This window comes from Mustelus asterias, unplaced genomic scaffold (assembly GCF_964213995.1).
Source record: "Mustelus asterias unplaced genomic scaffold, sMusAst1.hap1.1 HAP1_SCAFFOLD_102, whole genome shotgun sequence".
Lineage (NCBI taxonomy): Eukaryota > Metazoa > Chordata > Chondrichthyes > Carcharhiniformes > Triakidae > Mustelus > Mustelus asterias.
This window is the reverse complement of record NW_027590149.1, coordinates 1,034,861-1,049,022: the sequence shown is the minus strand read 5'-3', so window position 1 is coordinate 1,049,022 and position 14,162 is coordinate 1,034,861. Positions and strand designations below refer to the sequence as shown.

Genomic DNA, 14,162 nt, shown 5'->3' with positions numbered 1-14,162 from the left:
TTTAAAAGACAAAATTGTACCTGCCTCTACTACTACCTCTGGCAGCTTGTCCCGGAAACTTAACACCCTCTGTGTGAAAAAATTGCCCCTCTGGACCCTTTTGTATCTCTTCTGTCTCACCTTAAAGCTATGCCCTCTAGTTTAGTCTCCTCTATCTTTGGGAAAAGATATTGGCGATCTTGCTGATCTGTGCACCTCTATTTTATAGACCTCTATAAGATCACCCCTCAGCCTTCTACGCTGCAGAGAAAAAAGTCCCAGTCTATCCAGCCTCTCCTTACAACTCAAACCATCAAGTCCCAGTAGCATCCTAGTAAATCTTTTCTGCACTCTTTCTAGTTTAATATACTTTCTATAATAGGGTGACTAGAACTGTACACAGTATTCCAAATGTGGCCGTACCAATGCCTTGTACAACTTGAAGACATCCCAACTCCTGTATTCAATGTGCTGACTAATGAAACCAAGCATGCCGAATGCCTTCTTCACCACTCTGTCCACTTTTTCAAGGAGCTATGAACTTGTGCCCCTAGATCTCTTTGTTCTGTAACTCTCACCAACGCCCTACGATTAACTGAGTAAGTCCTGCCCTGGTTCGATCCACCAAAATGCATCACCTTGCATTTATTTAAATTAAACTCCATCTGCCATTCGTCAGTCCACTGGTCCAATTGATCAAGATCCCGTTGCAATGCCAGATAACTGTCTTCACTATCCGCTATGCCACCAATCTTGGTGTCATCTGCAAACTTACTAACCATGCCTATTAAATTCTCATTCAAATCATTAATATGAATGACAAATAACAGTAGACCAAGATCCCTGAGGCACATCACTAGTCACAGGCTTCCAGTTTGAAAAACAACCCTATACAACCACCCTCTGTCTTCTGTCATCAAGCCAATTGTGTCTCCATTTGGCTACCTCACCCTGGATCCCATGAGATATAACCTTGTGCAACAACCTACCGTGTGGTATCTTGTCAAAGACCTTGCTAAAGTCCATATCGACAACATCAACTGCACTCCCCTCATCTACCTTCTTGGTTACCCCTTCAAAAAACTCAATCAAATTTGAGAGACCTGATTTTCCACTCACAAAACCACGCTGACTGTCCCCGTCAGTCATTGCATCTCTAAATGCCTGTAGATCCTGTCTCTCAAAATACCTTCTAACAATTTACCCACTACAGATGTGAGGCTCACCGGCCTGTAGTTCCCAGGCTTTTCCCTGCAACCCTTCTTAAACAAACGCACAACATTTGCCACCCTTCAATCTTCAGGCATCTTACCTGTGACTTTAGCTGAGGAAACCTGCTGTCCTGACTCAAGCTGGCCTGTATGTGGATCCAGACACACAGAAATGTGGTTGACTACTCACTGCCCTCTGAAATAGTCTAGGAAAAGAGGCAAATTTTCCCAATCAGGAATGTCTTGGCAGCACGATTGTTGACTGAACTTTCCAGGCTGAGCTTGTGGCAGATTCACTTGTTCATGACAGTGTTGGTAAGACTCAGCGCACAGCCTGTGTTGGAGATGAAGTAGCTCTTTAAACTGAGGAGTGGGTGTGGTGTTGTGCGATGCTCTGCCCTTGTGAAATGTGATAGATTTATCAGGTGCAGCATTGCTTATCCATCACTCCACCATTATAATCAAACCAGAGGCCTAGCCCTGGTTCAATGAGTTGCATAGACGAGTGTTATGACAGCCATAAGGGACATGGGAGATTGTCATTAGATCTCCTGTCAGCTTTTTGAAGTACAAACTTCCTGCTTGAGCGGAGGCTTTAGTCGGACTGCTGGTCCTGGGATACAGACTTGCTTGCTGTAAGTCGTGATTGCGGCTCTTCCTTTTGGTTTTCAGTAAACGGTTTCTGGTGATGGGAAAGTGGATTTGGAGGCTGACTGCATTGGCGATGAGGAGTGAATAAAAAAACATTTTTTTCCCCTCTGTGGACGACCGCCATTTGTCAAGTAGCTTCTTCAGTAATGAAAAGCAAATATGTTTCTTCTTGGGAAACCTGAGCCCTATGATAACAGTGTACAGAGTGCATGCATTACTACTTGTCAGGCAGGGAGGAAGCAGACGTGTGAGGGAACCGTGGTTTACTAAGGAGGTGGAATCTCTTGTGAAGAGGAAGAAGGAGACTTACGTTAAGATGAGACGTGAAGGCTCAGTTAGGGCGCTTGAGAGTTACAAGTTAGCCAGGAAGGACCTAAAGAAAGAGTTCAGAAGCGCCAGGAGGGGGCATGAGAAGTATTTGGCAGGTAGGATCAAGGAAAACCCTAAAGCTTTCTATAGGTATGTCAGGAGTAAAAGAATGACTAGGGTAAGATTAGGGCCAGTCAAGGACAGTAGTGGGAAGTTGTGCGTGGAGTCTGAAGAGTTAGGAGAGGCACTAAATGAATATTTGTCGTCGGTATTCACACTGGAGAGGGACAGTGTTGTCGAGAGGAGTACTGAGATGCAGGCTGTTGGACTGGATGGGATTGATGTTCATAAGGAGGAGGTGTTAGCAATTCTGGAAAGGGTAAAAATAGATAAGTCCCCTGGGCCGGATGGGATTTATCCTAGGATTCTCTGGGAGGCAAGGGAGGAGATTGCAGAGCCTTTGGCTTTGATCTTTGTGTCGTCATTGTCAACAGGAACAGTGCCAGAAGACCGGAGGATAGCAAATGTTGTCCCCTTGTTCAAGAAGGGGAGTAGGGACAACCCTGGTAATTATAGACGGGTAAGCCTTACTTCTGTTGTGGGCAAAGTATTGGAAAGGATTATAAGAGATAGGATTTATAATCACCTAGAAAGGAATAATTTGATTAGGGATAGTCAGCACGGTTTTGTGAAGGGTAGGTCGTGCCTCACAAACCTTATTGAGTTCTTTGAGAAGGTGACCAAAGAGGTGGATGAGGGTAAAGCGGTTGATGTGGTGTATATGGATTTCAGCAAAGCGTTTGATAAGGTTCCCCATGGTAAGCTTTTGCAGAAAATGCGGACACATGGGATTGAGGGTGATTTAGTGGTTTGGATCAGGAATTGGCTAGCTGTAAGAAAACAGAGTGTGGTGGTTGATGGGAAATATTCATCCTGGAGTTCAGTTACTCGTGGTGTGCCGCTGTTTTGGGGCCACTGCTGTTTGTCATTTTTATTAATGACCTGGATGAGGGCGTGGAAGGATGGATTAGTAAATTTGCGGATGACACTAAAGTCGGTGGAGTTGTCGACAGTGCGGAGGGAAGTGGCAGGTTACAGAGGGACATAGGCTGCAGAGCTGGGCTGAGAGGTGGCAAATGGAGTTTAATGCGGAGAAGTGTGAGGTGATTCACTTTGGAAGGAGTAACAGGAATACAGAGTACTGGGCTAATGGTAAGATACTTGGTAGTGTGGATGAACAGAGGGATCTGGGTGTCCATGTGCATAGATCCCTGAAAGTTGGCACCCAGGTTGATAGGGTTGTTAAGAAGGCGTACGATGTGTTAGCTTTTATTGGTAGAGGGATTTAGTTTCGGAGCCAGGAGGTCATGTTGCAACTCTACAAAACTCTGGTGCGGCCGCATTTGGAGTATTGCGTACAGTTCTGGTCGCTGTATTATAGGAAAGATGTGGAAGTGTTGGAAAGGGTGCAGAGGAGTTTTACCAGGATGTTGCCTGGTATGGTGGGAAAATCATATGAGGAAAGGCTGAGGGGCTTGAGGTTGTTTTCATTAGAGAGAAGAAGGTTAAGAGGTGACTTAATAGAGGCATACAAGATGATCAGAGGATTAGATAGGGTGGATAGTGAGAGCCTTTTTCCTCGGATGGTGTTGGCTAGCACGAGGGGACATAGCTTTAAATTGAGGGGTGAGAGATATAGGACAGATGTTAGAGGTAGGTTCTTTACTCCGAGAGTAGTAAGGGCGTGGAATGCCCTGCCTGCATCAGTAGTGGACTCGTCAACATTAAGAGCATTCAAATGGTTATTGGATAAACATATGGATGATATTGGAATAGTGTAGATTAGAGGGGCTTTAGATTGGTTCCACTGGTCGGCGCAACATCGAGGGCCGAAGGGCCTGTACTGCGCTGTAATGTTCTATGTTCTACTTTCATGTTAGCAACATTGAAGGAGATGAAAAACAAATGTAATATTGTTGACAGCATGCGAGGCCCTGACATTCAGTATGATTTTAAAAGTTTGACCTTGCCGCATGTCCCTGACTTAAACTTTTGATGAAGTAGTAGACCTGGGGAAAAACCACCGTGACCCGAATCCCTCTGTTATACTCCAGAGATACCACTTCAACGTGGCTGAGAAACCTGTAGGGAACCTGTCACCCAATTCTTGTCTGGATTATGAAAATTAGCAGAACATTTGTGAAGTCATGCTGCCTCGAGATGAATTGTGGCGATATAGATTGGTATGCAGCGTAAATAACCTAACTCGCCAAAAGAAGCTGTCGGCATAACTCAGTCTGGATTTACAACAAATAGTTCCAAGAACCTCATGTCAGGAGAATGCAGACGAGGTGCTCAGGAGCTACAAGGGTCGTCAGGCAGCAAAGTCATCCAACTGGGGAGTGTGTCATTGTGTGTAAACAGTCTTCAATAGAGAGTGCTTGTGTAAAGCAGGTGTTAAAGGACCCCTTTGCGAGATCGGAACTTTAAAACACCATGAAACAGTCAACGAAAGGCAACAATGACCTGAAGAGTGTTAGAGAACATTGGCCAGAGAGTTGCAGATGCCAGACAATAAATTATTACAAGTACTGCCAAAGGGCACAGCCAAGGTGAAATTTTAGAAATAGGCAAAATGCGTGCTGCCCAGTGAAGAAACCATGGCCAATACCTGACCGTACCATGTTGCTATTCCTTCTTCCAGAGTCAGGGATATACAACGGAATCACATCACCACAACAAAGGCTGCCCTCATAATTGCAGAATTACTGGTAAATGGCTAACCCCAAAGAACAAAGAAACAGGAACAGGCCCTTCAGCCCTCCAAGCCTGCAGCAACCATGCTGCCCGACTTAACTAAAACCCCCTACCCTTCCAGGGACTATATCCCTCCATTCCCATCCTATTCATGTATTTGTCAAGATGCTTAAAGTCACTATCGTATCTGCTTCCACTACGTCCCCCGGCAGCGAGTTCCAGGCACCCACCACCCTCTCTGTAAAAAATCTGCCTCGTACATCTCCTTTAAACCTTGCCCCTCGCACCTTAAACCTGTGCCCCCTCCTAATTGACTCTTCCACCCTGGGGGAAAAAACTTCTGACTATCCACTCTGTCCATGCCCCTCATAATCTTGTCGACTTCTATCAGGTCGCCCCTCAACCTCTGTCATTCCAGTGAGAACAAACCAAGTTTCTCCAACCTCTCCTCATAGCTAATGCCCTCCATACCAGGCAACATCCTGGTAAATCTTTTCTGTAACCTCTCCAAAGCCTCCACATCCTTCTGGTAGTGTGGCGACCAGAATCGAACACTATATTCCAAGTACGGCCTAACTAAGGTTCTATAAAGCTGCAACATGGCTTGCCAATTTTTAAACTCAATGCCCCGGCCGATGAAGGCAAGCATGCCGTGTGCCTTCTTGACTACCTTCTCCACCTGCATTGCCACTTTCAGTGACCTGTGTACCTGTACACCCAGATCCCTTTGTCTATCAATACTCTTAAGGGTTCTGCCATTTACTGTATATTTCCTTTCTGTATTAGACCTCCAAAATGCATTACCTCACATTTGTCCCGATTAAACTCTGCCACCTCTTCACCCAAGTCTCCAACCGATCTATATCCTGCTGTATCCTCTGATGGTCCTCATCGCTATCTGCAAATCCACCAACCTTTGTATTGTCCGCAAACTTACCAATCAAACCAATTACATTTTCCTCCAAATATATATATATATATATATAATATATATATATAAAACAGCAATGGTCCCAGCACTGATCCTTGAGGAACGCCACTGGTCACAGCCCTCCATTCAGAAACGCACCCTTCTACTGCTACTCTCTGTCTTCTTTGACTGAGCCAGTTTTGTATCCACCTTGCCAGCTCACCTCTGATCCCATGCGACTTCACCGTCTGCACCAGTCTGCCATGCGGGACCTTGTCAAAGGCCTTACTGAAGTCCATGTAGACAACATCCACTGCCCTACTCTCACCAATCATCTTTGTCACTTCCTCGAAAAACTTGATCAAGTTAATGGGACATGACCTCCACTTCATAAAACCATGTTGCCTCTCTCTAATTTCCAAGTGGGAATAAATCCTGTCTCGAAGAATCCTCTCCAATAATTTCCCTACACTGATGGACATCATAATGGATACCCATAATGGGCATTTGGTACATCCTTAGCTGGTCTCTGTTCTAGGAGAACAGATACACAAACACCTCCAACTTGGCATCCAACTCCTAAGTTTGGAAGACACAAAGGCCAGGCTAGCCACCTGCACACGGGAATCTTTACAAGTAAAAATCACCACCGTGGTCTCAGTGACTTCAAGGCAGCAAACAACTCGCCTCACACAAAAGGATCAAGTTTCATGGGACGAGATTGGCTCCAGAAGACCCGTCTGATGCGGTTGGAGATCTTTAGGCTAGGCGTTGGGTGATTGTACAAAGTCCAGTCGATGCCCTGGAAGTTTCCAAGAAAGTCTTGAAAAAAATAAAAGGGGCCAAGGCCAAGATCTACATCGACCCCGATCTAAACCTAGGGCAAGACCAGTTCCTTACTCCGTGCTGGAGAAATTGGAAACTGAACTGGGGTGTCTTGAAAGTGTAGATAGAATAAGGCCTGTGCAATTTGCAGAATGAGCGGTGCCTGTAGTGGCTGTTTTTTAAGTCCAGCAAATCAGTTTGTCATCGGGATTATAAGCAGTCAGCTGGTTTTTCAAACTCTATACTCCCCTCTGCTTGAACAGAGGGGAGTACGATAGGATGAGGGTGGAATTGGCTAATGTAGACTGGGCGAGCAGACTGGTAGGTAGGACAGCTGAGGAACAGTGGAGGATTTTTAAGGAGATTTTTTTTAAGTACTCAGCAAAAATATATTCCGGTGATAAAGAAAGACTGTAAGAAAAAGGATAACCGGACGTGGATAACGAAGGAAATAAAGGAGAGTATTAAAATAAAATCAGATGCGTACAGAGTGGCCAAAAATAGTGGAGAATTAGTGGATTGGGAAAGCTTTAAAGAAAAACAAAGAACGACTAAGAAAGCGATTAAGAAAGGAAAGATAGATTATGAAACTAAACTAGCTCAAAATATAAAAAATGATAGTAAAAGTTTTTACAAGTATATAAAAAGGAATAGAGTGGCTAGAGTGAATGTTGGACCCTTGGAAGATGAGAGGGGGGATTTAATAGTGGAAAACGAGGAAATGGCTGAGACTTTAAATAAGTTCTTTGTGTCGGTCTTCACGGTGGAAGACACAAATAGTTTGCCGAATATTAGAGATCGAGAGTTGGTGGGAGGGGAGGTCCTTAATACAATTACTGTTACTAAGGAGGTGGTGCTTGGTAGACTAATAGGACTGAAGGTAGACAAGTCCCCGGGCCCGGATGGAATGCATCCCAGGGTACTGAAAGAAATGGCTGAGGTAATAGCAGATGCGTTAGTAGTAATTTATCAAAAATCGCTGGACTCTGGGGTAGTGCTGGCTGACTGGAAAACAGCTACTGTTACGCCGCTGTTTAAAAAAGGAAGTAGACAAAAGGTGGGTAACTACAGGCCGGTTAGCTTAACGTCCGTAGTTGGGAAGATGCTAGAGTCCATTATTAAAGAGGAAATAACAGAGCACCTGAATAAGAATGGTTCGATCAAGCAGACGCAGCATGGATTCATGAAGGGAAAGTCATGTTTGACGAATCTACTGGACTTTTATGAAGATGTCACTAGTGCGGTTGACAGGGGAACCGGTGGATGTGGTGTTTTTAGATTTCCAGAAGGCGTTCGATAAGGTGCCTCACAAAAGGTTGCTGCAGAAGATTGGGGTACACGGAGTTAGGGGTAAGGTGTTGGCGTGGATTGGGGATTGGCTATCTAACAGGAAGCAGAGAGTTGGGATAAATGGGTGCTTTTCTGGTTGGCAGTTGGTGACCAGTGGCGTGCCGCAGGGATCGGTGCTGGGGCCTCAATTGTTTACCATTTACATAGATGATCTGGAGGAAGGGACTGAATGTAGGGTATTCAAGTTTGCTGATGACACGAAGGTGAGTGGGAAAGCGAATTGCGTGGAGGACGCGGGAAAGTCTGCAGAGAGATTTGGATAGGCTGAGCGAGTGGGCGAGGATCTGGCAGATGGAATATAACGTTAGCAAATGTGAGGTTATCCACTTTGGAAGAAGTAATAGTAAATTGGAATATTATTTAAATGGAGAAAAATTACATCGTGCGACTGTGCAGAGGGACCTGGGGGTCCTTGTGCACGAATTGCAAAAACTCAGTCTGCAGGTGCAGCAGGTGATCAAGAAGGCGAATGGAATATTGGCCTTTATCGCGAGGGGGATAGAATATAAAAGCAGGGAGGTCTTGCTGCAACTGTACAAGGCACTGTTGAGGCCGCAACTGGAGTACTGTGTGCAGTTTTGGTCCCGTTATTTGCGAAAGGATATATTGGCCTTGGAGGGAGTGCAGAGAAGGTTCACCAGGTTGATACCGGAGATGAGGGGTGTAGCTTATGAGGAGAGATTAAACAGATTGGGTCTGTACTCATTGGAGTTTAGAAGGATGAGGGGTGATCTTATAGAGACATATAAGATAATGAAGGGGCTGGATAGGGTAGAGGTGGAGAGATTCTTTCCACTTAGAAGGGAAACCAGAACTAGAGGGCACAGCCTCAAAATAAGGGGGGGCCGGTTCAGAACAGAGTTGAGGGGGAACTTCTTCTCTCAGAGGGTAGTGAATCTCTGGAATTCTCTGCCCATTGAAGTGATGGAGGCTTCCTCGTTGAATATGTTTAAATCACGGGTAGATAGTTTTCTGATCAATAAGGGAATTAGGGGATATGGGGAGCAGGCGGGTAAGTGGAACTGATTCGCTTCAGATCAGCCATGATCTTGTTGAATGGTGGGGCAGGCTCGAAGGGCCAGATGGCCTACTCCTGCTCCTATTTCTTATGTTCTTATGATAAGCACTCCTGTTCAGAATCAAAGATCTCTATGCTAACTCAACAGGTGGCCAGATGTTCACCAATTTGGACATGTGCCACGTCTATCTTCGGCTTGTATTGGATGAGTCCTCCTAGAAATGTGATAAATGCGAACAAGGGACAATAGAAGTAAACTCGCTTGCCCTTCGATCTCATCAGCGTGCCATTTTCCAATGAGTCATGGAGAACATTCTTCAAGGGCAACCCAAGGAGCTTCGTAACAGGGACACCTGGCATACTTTAAAAAAGGTCTTGCAGAGTTTTTCAAAAACGGGCGTGTGCTTGATGAGGGAGAAATGCATCTTCCAAGCAGCTGAAGTAACCTACTTAGGCCACCAGGTAGATGGCAACGGGTTAGACCCAGTGGAGGATAAGCTAAAAACAATCAAGGAGGCATCAACTCCAAAGAACTCCACAGGGGTTGAAATATTTTCTGGGATTGGTTACTTATTATGGAAAAATTATCCTGAATTTGCCTTCCATGCTGGCCGCCTTGCACGCCTTACTATGAAAATACAGAGATGGTCCTGGGAAGCTCCACAGGCAGAGGCTTTCGCCAAAGTCAAACGTTGGCTATTATAATCTAACTCATTGGCCCATTTTCATGCCGACAAATAACTTGTGCTGACACGCAACGTTTCCCTGTACAGGGATGGGCCGGTGCTTTTACAGCACTGGAAAGATGGGACGGAGAAGCCCACCGTGCGTGCATCCAGGATCTTTCTGGATGTAGAGTGAAGGTATTCTCAGATTGAGGAAGAAAGGTTGGTGGTGTATTTGGTGTGGAAAAGTTCCATCAGTATGTCTACGGTAGACGTTTCCCAATTGTTACCAACCACAAATTCTTACTGGGACGTTTCAACCAGGACAAGGCATCCCGTTATTGTCTCCATCCAGATAGAGTTGGGCCTTTTTACTGGCTGCCTACAAATATCGTACAGAGCACCAGGCTGGAATCCAGATTGCCAATACACTGAGTCACCTCACATTGCCCACAAGCCTGTCTCCTTTACCAGCATTGCATCAGGTCGTGATGACACTGAATCATTTGGAGAGTTTGCCAGTCTCCGCAAGGCAGATTAGAGCCTGGACATAGAAAGATCAATCTCCAGCATTTGATCCTAGATGGAGGATTCCAATGATGACCCTGCGAAGAAATGCAACCTTACCTCGCTAAGAAAGACTAGCAGTGTTGAGGATGGGATCATTGAGGGTCTCGAGTGTCGTTCCGCCCCCAGGATGACATCCAATATTAGTGGAACTACATAATGGCCACCTTGGAGTATCAGAGATGAAAATGCTGGCCAGGAGCTACGCCCTGCTGGCCCGGCCTCGACTCAGTCACTACGGACTTGGAGAAGCAGTGTGACTTGTGCTAAGAAAATCAAAAGCTTCCTCCCTCAGCCTCTCCACACCCATGGGAATAATGTGGCAGGCCATGGGTACAAGTACATGTGGACTTTGCAGGGCCCTTTATGGGTTCCATGCTTTTAATCATGGTACATACACACTTCAAATGGTTGAAGATGTACTGCACGAGTTCCACGACTTATCCCAGGCTGCGATCAATAAATTGCGATAAAGCTGTTGTACGCATGGGACAGCAGAAGCCCTGGTTTCCAATAGTGTTATGGCCATTACCTGCAGTGATTTTCAGAATGTCGGCTCTCTAATAGTGTCCAAATCACCCGACTCAGCACCTACCAGCCCGTCGTCAAACAGATTGGTGGAACAGGCGGTGCAAACCTTCAGAAATGGCATGAGAAAAAGAACTGATAGCAACCATGGAGAGCAAACTGACATGATATTTGTTTGACTATAGGACCGCACCACATATAACAAATGGAGTTGCCTCTGTGGAACTGTTACTGGGATGGCAGCTTCATATCAGACAGAGACTGCTGTTTCCAAACCTGGCAGGGAGGGTGGAGACCCAACGAGAAAATCAGAAGAAAAATCAAGATTCTACAAGGACAGAAAGAACATTTGAAACAGGTCACCTGATTCACACAATCAACTTCAGCGATGGTCCCAGCTAGGACCCTGTGCTTGTTATGGAGAAAACGGGGCCTGTATCTTAAGTGTAAAGCATTAAAGAAACAGCTGGAGCATCTCAGACGCAGGTTGTCCACTTCTGAACAGGTCTCACTCCCATGGAGACAGCCGCTTCCAATGTTGGCCCTCAACGTGAAGCTGAGTCCGCATTAGCCTCTCCAGATAAAGAAGGCATGGACTCTGAGATGAAAGCTGAGGAAGCGGGTGTCCAGGCTACAAAAAAACCAAAAGAGGAGACCGCATCAGTGAACCTACGATGCTCCCTCGAAACAGAGGTCCCCATTCACTTCACTGCCTGACCCAGGCCCGCCTTCAATGCACAGCAGTCCAAACGCTAAGTGACAGAAAGTATCTCCTCATGGTGGGGGTTGAGGGGGAGAAACGGACTCGAGGTGGGGAGAGGGGTGGGGCGAGTGTTATGAAGGACACGGGGGATTGTTGATAGATCTGCCCAGGGGCTTTGTGGAGTGCAAAGTCACTTATTAAGCAAAGGGAGCCTTGCCCAATGGGAAGATAGCGATTGGAATTTAAAACCTTTTGCTTTAAGCCACACTGTTATTGCAGGTCCCAGGTTTACAGACTTGTTTACTCTAATGGATGCAACTCATCTTGTTAGTCCCATTAAAGGGTTTCTGGAGAGAGGAAACTGTCTCTTTCTGAATTACTACAGAGGGCATTGCAGGAACAGCAGCAGGGATACATAAAAATGATGTGCCAACCTGGTGAATCTACAACCCCTCACCATGCTATAGATAGACAGGCAAGTTGAGCCACAACTGACACAGCATAAAGCTTTTCTATCCTGCCACGCCAGGCATATCATGTTGGATAATTAAACAGCAAACGTGTGGAGGGGATTTTGCAAAGTTCCACATCAAAAACATCAGAGTCCAGCTCATGAGTGCAAAAGACACGGCTGAAGCATTCGCAATAATATTCAGTCAGACATGTTACTGAGTTATTCATTTCAGCCTCTTCATGGGATCCCCATCATCACAGAAAAACCAATTCAATTCCCTCCACATGATCTAAAGGAATAACTTAGTGCTTGGTGTGCAGGAACACTGACAACATCCTGGCTGTGATACTGAAGCTTTGTGCTCCAGCACAGGCTGCACTGTGAGCCAAGCTGTTCAGTGCAGCTACAACACTGGCATCTACCCGACAATATGGAAATATTGCCAGCAACAGCCTGTCCATGATAAACAGGACAAACCCACTCCAGGAATTACCATTCTATTAATCTATTCACAGTCATCAAAATGACGGAAGGGATCATCAACAGTTCTTGCAGTGGTCCTTGCTCAGCAATAACCTGCTCACAGATACTTAGTTTGCGTTCTGCCAGGACCACTCTGCTGCAGAGCTCCTTTGGTTCAGACATGGTTAAAAGAATTACAGGGGAGAGGTGAAAGGGTCTGTCATTCACATCAAGACAGCATTTTCACTCGATTAGCATCAAAACCTTCCGGCAAAACTGGAGTCAATGGAAATCCGTAATCATATCGCCTCTGAAACTTGTTTTCAGTGAAGACAGATCCACTTTCCACAATGGGTCCTCGTCCAACCACACAATCATCTCAACCATTCCAGTTGTTTTCAGAAGCTGCAATAATTTTGTTGCACTGAGGGAACCACAACTTATACAATATTCTAAATGTTGTCTCATCAATGATTTTAGAAATGAGCTGGATTGTCTCACTTTGACTCTATTGTCCTCATAATACACCACAACGCTTAGTTTACTGCAACTGACACTGACTCGTATCAATTTTCGATCCTTAGTCTCAGAATCTTACAGAATAGAAGCTGGAATCATGTTAAAAAGAATGCTGCCCCTATTTTTTTCATTGTGGAAAGTCAGTCTTCACGGGGGAATATAACATCATTGAATTCATTCACTTTGTGATTTTCTGCCCCTGTGCTCTGGGAAAGTAATTTACTCCCTCTCTTAAACATTGAAAAAAATAACTCCATTGTCTGCTACCCCAACACAAACTCCATCTCCTCACCACCTGATTGTATTCCATTCCCAGCCGCTGACTGAGACCTGGCCAGACTATCTGTGACTTCAGTGTTCAGAATCAAGCTGAACTCCATTTCCTGCATAATTGTCAGTGCAGAAATATCCTTATTCTCTGAATGTAACACTGCAAATTTCTCCTCCCACCTCAGCACAGCTCCTGCTGAATCCAAATCTATATTTTTGTTACCCCCAGATTCGTCTGTTCCAATGTTCTCCTGCTGGGCCTCCCATATTGCCCTTTATCTTCAGCTCCTCAGATTCTGCTGCCTTTACTGTGTTCCCCGTCAGACTCCAGATATCACTTTGTGCTCACAATGGCCCCCCAGTCCTCAGATGTCTTCAGTTTAAAATTCCCATTCTTCTAGTTTCCGAGTCAATGAGTTTGAACCATTCCTGTAAACTCCAGTCTGAAATTCTCCATTAGCACGACTCTGACATCTTGCACAGCCCCTCCTTCACACCCCACTTGTAACTGTGTTACTATCTCTCGAATCCTATCTCACTCCCCTCTCCTCTTCACCGAGATTTCATACTAGTAATTTGAAAACAAAAAATGTTTTGTTTCTGGAATTTGAGTTACTGAGCGGTAAAGTTTACATTAGATTTTTCACCATTGTCAATGGCTCATTCTCCTGACCTAAATTAGCAGTCGGTATTTGGATTAGTCAATGGCAATTTGTCAGTTAAATTTCATTTTAACATTGCTTCTATTTAAATAACTTAAGGATCCGACTCATTATTTCCCTGCCATCTGAGTTCTGATTCATTGTTTAGTTTACTTACACATGGAGAGCAGGAATCCCTACAGTCCATAAGGAGGCCCATCATTCTGCACCAACTCTTTGAAAGAGCAGCTTACCCAGGCCCATCTTTAGACAATGCAGGAAACCCACACAGACATGGGAAGAATGTGCAAACTCCGCACAGCCAGTCACCCAAGGCCGGGAT

At 45.2% G+C, this 14,162-nt stretch overlaps 1 protein-coding gene across 2 annotated transcripts in view; it reads left to right on the top strand.

Annotated features, from left to right (window-relative positions):
• The window catches only part of LOC144484380 (NACHT, LRR and PYD domains-containing protein 3-like), a 70,591-nt gene that overhangs the window by 22,843 nt on the left and 33,586 nt on the right, over positions 1-14,162 (top strand). The gene's annotated exons all lie outside the window — the stretch shown is intronic.